The sequence below is a fragment of the Acanthochromis polyacanthus genome, chromosome 8 (genome assembly GCF_021347895.1).
Source record: "Acanthochromis polyacanthus isolate Apoly-LR-REF ecotype Palm Island chromosome 8, KAUST_Apoly_ChrSc, whole genome shotgun sequence".
Taxonomy (NCBI): domain Eukaryota; kingdom Metazoa; phylum Chordata; class Actinopteri; family Pomacentridae; genus Acanthochromis; species Acanthochromis polyacanthus.
The window spans coordinates 30,738,201-30,744,200 of NC_067120.1; the positions used below are offsets into that span (position 1 = coordinate 30,738,201).

Below are 6,000 nucleotides of genomic sequence, written 5' to 3' on the forward strand. Positions count from 1 at the left end.
AAGGTCAGACAGAGATGCTAAAGCTAGTGGTAAGAAGAAAGGAGGAGGTCTGGCTTTATTTGTTAACCAGAGATGATGTAACTCCTCACACAGAACTGTTCAGGAGAAGTTGTATTGTCTAAATATCAAACTGTTGGCAGTAGCCCTTTGGCCATGTTATGTTCCACAGGAGTTCACTCATATCATAACAATACTTGTATACATCCCACCCAAGACTTGGTTCCATGTGATGTTTTGCATGATCCTGTTGCTAGGATACAGACTCAACATCCTGAGCCACTTGTAATACAGTTTTTCTCAGTATCTTTAGTACGTCTTTCAGATCAGAACTGAAATTCTCGAAACTTCTTATTCAGTCTCCACATCATCGTGTCTCTGGTTCACATCAAAAATCAGTTTCTCATTTCTCTGAACCAGTTGTAAATGCTTTGCTTCATCCATGAAATGATTCTGTCCAATTCTCTGCTGTTTCCTGCATTATCAGCTGCTTCTGTCCTGCTGATCTAAACGTATTCTAACGGGTCTCTGTTGAATAGTCTCACCCCCACAACATTTAGCATTAGTTCATCACATCAGTCTTTACCTGCAGAACGGTTGAACAGGCTGTCAGAAGATGTCAGGATATTTCTGTACATTTCCACTAGACTTTCTTTCTAAATCTGTCCTGAATTGTTAAACTGCTGTCAGATGAATCTTGACTTTCTCTAAGTGTGAAGGGTTAGAGTTTTCTGAAATCGCTTGAATGAGTTCAATCTTTTTTAATCAGTTTGTTCAGACGCCTTGCATCCTTGTTCTTTATACTGCCTCCCAGCAGACTGCAGCATAAAACAGGACACCTGCTACCACAGACTGATAAAACAGCTGCAGCATCTTACTGCACATGTCCAGTGATTGAAGGCAATAAAGTCGTCTCTGGCCCTTTTTGTAGATGAAGTCTACGTTTGAAGACCAGTCTAACTTATTATCAAGGTGGACATCTAAATATTTATATGATGTCACCACCTCCATGTCCACAAGTGTTCAATGGATGAAGAGGTTTGGATCTGTGGAAATCTTTGATCATTTCCTTTGTCTTTGAGGCGTTGAGTAGCAGGTAGTTTTAGTGACTCCAGTCACTGAAGGCATTTATCAGTAGATGGAGGCCATTCTTACAAACATGGATCATCCACTTCACATCCTCAGAGAACAACAAAACATCAGTGGACGGCTCCTGTCCCTGCAGGACTGTAAGATTCAGAAAATCTTTCTACCATCAGCAATTAGACTATTTAATTAATTCTAAAGTAAACAGATGAGACCAGACAATTGAATTTCCCTTCAGGGATTAATAAAGTTATTGTATTTTTGCTCTAAATGTTCCATTTAAATTACAGTAATCAGATTTGAAGTCAGTGGTTTGACGTTTATCTGATCTCTCTTATTTCAAATGTGTTCTTCTAAAAGGGTCAGACTGTCATCAGTATTTGATATATTTCTAGCTAATGTTCATGATGTGTGATTGAATGGTCCTCACATGTTGAAAACATATTTTTCTCCACAGTCGCACCAACAGCACCTGAGGTCCAGCTGGGTCAAACGCTGCTCAGCAGCTTGTCTCGCTACTTCGTTCTGGACTTCATTGGTGAAGGCTGCTTTGGAAAAGTAGCCAGATGCTGTGACATGGACACCGACAAGACAGTGGCTGTCAAGATCATCAAAAAGAATGATTTTGCCCAGGACACCGAAAAAGAGGTACAAATTTTGACTCTTTTTGATTGTATTTCCGTACTCAGGTGTTGAATTCTCCAGCAGAATATGCACCATGAGCTGCTGATATTTTCTCTTCATGTAATGTAGACTACATCCTCCTATTTTCTCCCCAGCTGTCCATGTTGAAAGCGATCAGTGTCCTCAATCCAGACCTCACTAATGTGGTCAAGTTCTTTGAGCACTTTGAACACCTCGGGCACAACTGTCTAGCATCTGAGATGCTGGACAGAAGTCTCTATGACCTGATTGAGGAACAAGACTATCAGCCATTGTCTCTCCAGGAGATCCACCCTATTGCAAAGCAGGTTTGTTAGATTGCACTATAGAACCAATCCTCTATTTTTATGCTGATCAGTGAATATAACCATAACCCTACCTCTAATCCTGCACTGCAACATGTGGTCGACTAAATCCCAAACCTGTCCGTTCTTGTTTTGTCCCTGCAGCTGATGGTTGCTTTGGACGCCTTGAAGACTCTTGGTATCCTCCACGCAGACATCAAACCGGACAATGTCATGTTTGTCAATCTGCAGGACCAGCCCCTCAGGGTCAAATTAATCGACTTTGGTCAAGCCATGTCAGCCTCCAAAATCCAGGCTGGGCTGGAAATTCAGCCATGCGGGTACAGGTGGGTTCCTCCTGATTGGCTCAGATGTTTTTCTGGATGAGAAGTCTAAACTTCCACCTGATTCCGTTTGTCCTCAAACCTCGCCAACAGATGTCTCATATTTGACTCTTGTCTTCCTTCCTCAGGGCTCCAGAAGTTGTCCTGGGCCTCCCGTTCACTGAGGCTGTTGATGTGTGGGGTGTGGGCTGCATCCTGGCCTACCTCTACCTCGCTGACAACTCCTTCCCTGTTGACTGCCTCTATAACACCCTAAGCGAGAATCATACCCCTAGACCAACGAGCTACATAAATGCATGTACTCATTTGTAATTCTGTGCTGCTAAGACCTTAAATTGGATCTCAAAGTGGTGACGTGGTGACTTGGGGCTCCACATTTCACCTTGTCCAACAGCACCCCTGGTGGTTAAAATGTTCTTCTTGCTTTCTTCATGCTGCAGTTTAAATATCTATGTAAAATTTTCTGATCTTGGCTGCTGAGATGCTGAAAAAGCTTCACCACGACAAGGTGTGATTGGTAGATATGATCTGGATGAGATGCTGAAGGCACAGGACACAGTTGGAATGTCTTGGCTGACATGTCTCCTTAAGTGTCAAGAAGAACCAATTTGCTCATTTATTGTATTAAAATTGCACTGTGACAATGGCATCAGTGCCAGAACACAGTATATGTATTGTACAAATAAACTGCTTTGCTGTTTTATGCCTCCAACTGTGCATGTCCATCCAGATTTGACCTTAAGGTGTCATGACCTGTTTGACTCTTTTGTGCCACCTGGCATTTTTGAGAGATAATGTCAGTTAATTTTATGTGTTGTCAACACACTTTTATTTTAAGCAGTGAAACACATTTTGGTACTGATGTGAATTTCATTGCCGTTTGATTTCTGCAGTTATTGAAGTTGAGGGCTCGTCCGGGATTTGAACCCGGGACCTCTCGCACCCTAAGCGAGAATCATACCCCTAGACCAACGAGCCACATGTACAGCTATTCACATCTGCAATTGTGAGCTCCAAAGAGCTGCAGCTGACCTGTTCAAAGTGGTGATGTGGCGGCTTGGAGCTGCATGCTTTCTCTTAGAGTCCCTATATTATCAGAGTATCGACATGACAGGTCCAAAAAATTTTGGTCACGTGATCTATAGGCGCCATTTTGTTTCCTATTCATGCACGCCGGGTTCAATTCAATTCAGTTTTATTTATATAGCGTCAATTACAGTCAAATCGTCTCAAGACGCTTTACAGAACCCATATGCCTGACGCCCAGAGCAAGCCCAAAGGCGACAGTGGCAAGGAAAACACCCTTTTAACAGGGAAGAAACCTCGAGCAGAACCCGGCTCTATATAGGGGGGACCCATCTGCCTGCTGGCCGGGCGGGTTGAGAGGGACAGAGGAGGGCAAGGGGGAGGGATGGGAGGAGGGGGAGGGATGGGAGGAGAGGGAGGGGTGGGAAAGCAAGGAAAACACAACACACATTTGGATACATGTATGACAGGATATGTGACACAGACAAAGTATAAGCTGACATTGAAAACTGACTCATAGTTTACTCTGATGATGTACGGCTCTGACATTAAACATACTACATATATAGCTAGCAGTAAAATTCAAACAGTATGTAAGTTAGCATAACAAGTATAGTGAAGGCGATGCAGAGTTGACTGGTGGAAAAGGGGAGTTGGAAGCAGAGGGCTGGAGGAAGGTCAGCAGCAGCATCCCACAGTGGACATGATGGAGACTGGACCAGTTGGTGGAACATCGACCACAGATCTGAAGCATCCAGCTCTGGGACCAGGGACACTCGGAGAAATAGCACAGGGGGAAACAGAGTGAATGTACTGCAATAACGGTATACATATTAAATGTAAAGGTAGACAGAGAAGGGCTCAGTGCGTCAAGAGAAGTCCCCCAGCAGCCTAGGCCTATAGCAGCATGACTAGAGGCAGAACGAAGGGACGTCCAAGAGGGAGTCAGCTGTGCAAATGAAGGCTGAATCCCAAACCGCCCCCTACACACTCCCCCTCCACTACCGAGTGTCACTCCAAAAGAAGTCACACTCGCAGCTGTGGAGTGCACCTATTATTGAAGGGGGAGGGTATAAATACGATCGTCAGGAATGGGACGCCCTGTCGCCTCACCGGAAAACGGAAGACGTCATCGCCATGGTAACACAAAGACGCCTACTGTGCATGGCTGTAGCGCTGTGGTACAGGATGCAACTAACAAGGATCGCTGCTGCTTCCAGAAGACGAAAGCGTCCCACTTTTTTCACTCACATGTTTTCCAATCCTATTATCTGGTATTTCAAATCCAACAAATGAATAAATGAATTCTGTCAGTTGTGTTCAAATTTTAAGGTGTCAGGGGGTGCACAATTAAATCAAACGTCAGCAGAGAAGAAGATTTATTTCTTTTGATTTATCTTTTTACACCACTCTTTTTGTGATGTTCTGTCTGTGTGAAAAAGGCGTGGGAGAAATAATGGACGCATGTGGAACTCACATCAATGTGTTTGTTTCCTCCTCCATTTCGACGTTGCACTTCCTGAAAAAGTTGTCCAGAGTGAGCATCGATGCAGACTCGCTATTTAAGGGCTGAACAGTCCACTCCCCCTCCGCACTACGCGGTTTGAGACGGCCCTTAATATGGAGGACCCTCCGCGGGAACGCGCAAACGGAGGGGTAGTGTGTAGGGATAGTGTGTAGGGTGCGGTTTGGGATTCAGCCGAAGACACACGCCGAACCCCTGTGGGTCACCCAGTCAGCCCCAACTATAAGATTTGTCAAAAAGGAACGTCTTAAGCCTGGTCTTAAAAATAGAGAGGGTATCTCCCTCCCAAACCCAAACTGGGAGCAGGTTCCACAGGAGAGGCGCCTGATAACTGAAGGCTCTGCCTCCCATTCTACTTTTAGAAATTCTAGGAACAACAAGTAAGCCTGCAGTTTGAGAGCGAAGAGTTCTACTAGGATAATATGGTACTATCAGATCTTTAAGACATGATGGAGATTGGTTATTAAGAGCTTTATATGTCAGAAGAAGGATTTTAAATTCTATTCTGGATTTAACAGGAAGCCAGTGAAGAGAAGCAAGTATAGGGGAAATATGATCTCTTTTGCTAACTCCTGTCAGTACTCTCGCAGCAGCGTTTTGGATCAACTGTAGATGTTTGAGAGAGCTATTTGGACAACCCGATAATAAGGAATTGCAATAGTCAAGTAACAAAAGCATGAACTAATTTTTCTGCATCACTCTGAGACAGGATGTTCCTGATTTTTACAATATTACGCAGGTGAAAAAAGGAAGTCCTACAGACTTGCTTTATGTGTGAGTTAAAGGACATGTCCTGGTCAAAAATAACTCCAAGACTCCTCACAGTAGTACTGGAGGCCAATGTGATGCCATCCAGAGTAACTATTTGCTTTGAAAGCGAGTTTCTAAGATGTTTGGGGCCAAATACAATGACTTCAGTTTTGTCTGAATTTAGCAGTAGGAAGTTAAAAGTCATCCAGGTTTTAATGTCCTTAAGACAATCTTGCAGTCTAGCTAACTGATCAGTTTCATCTGGCTTCATAGATAAATACAATTGTGTGTCATCTGCATAACAATGGAAGTTAATACAATGCTT

At 43.6% G+C, this 6,000-nt stretch overlaps 1 non-coding gene across 1 annotated transcript; it reads right to left on the minus strand.

Moving 5' to 3' along the window:
• Positions 1-3,280: 3,280 nt before the first annotated feature.
• On the minus strand, positions 3,281-3,352 carry trnap-agg (transfer RNA proline (anticodon AGG)). Its single transcript has one exon. It is a non-coding gene; the product is annotated as a tRNA-Pro (tRNA).
• Between the last annotated feature and the right edge of the window lie 2,648 nt (positions 3,353-6,000).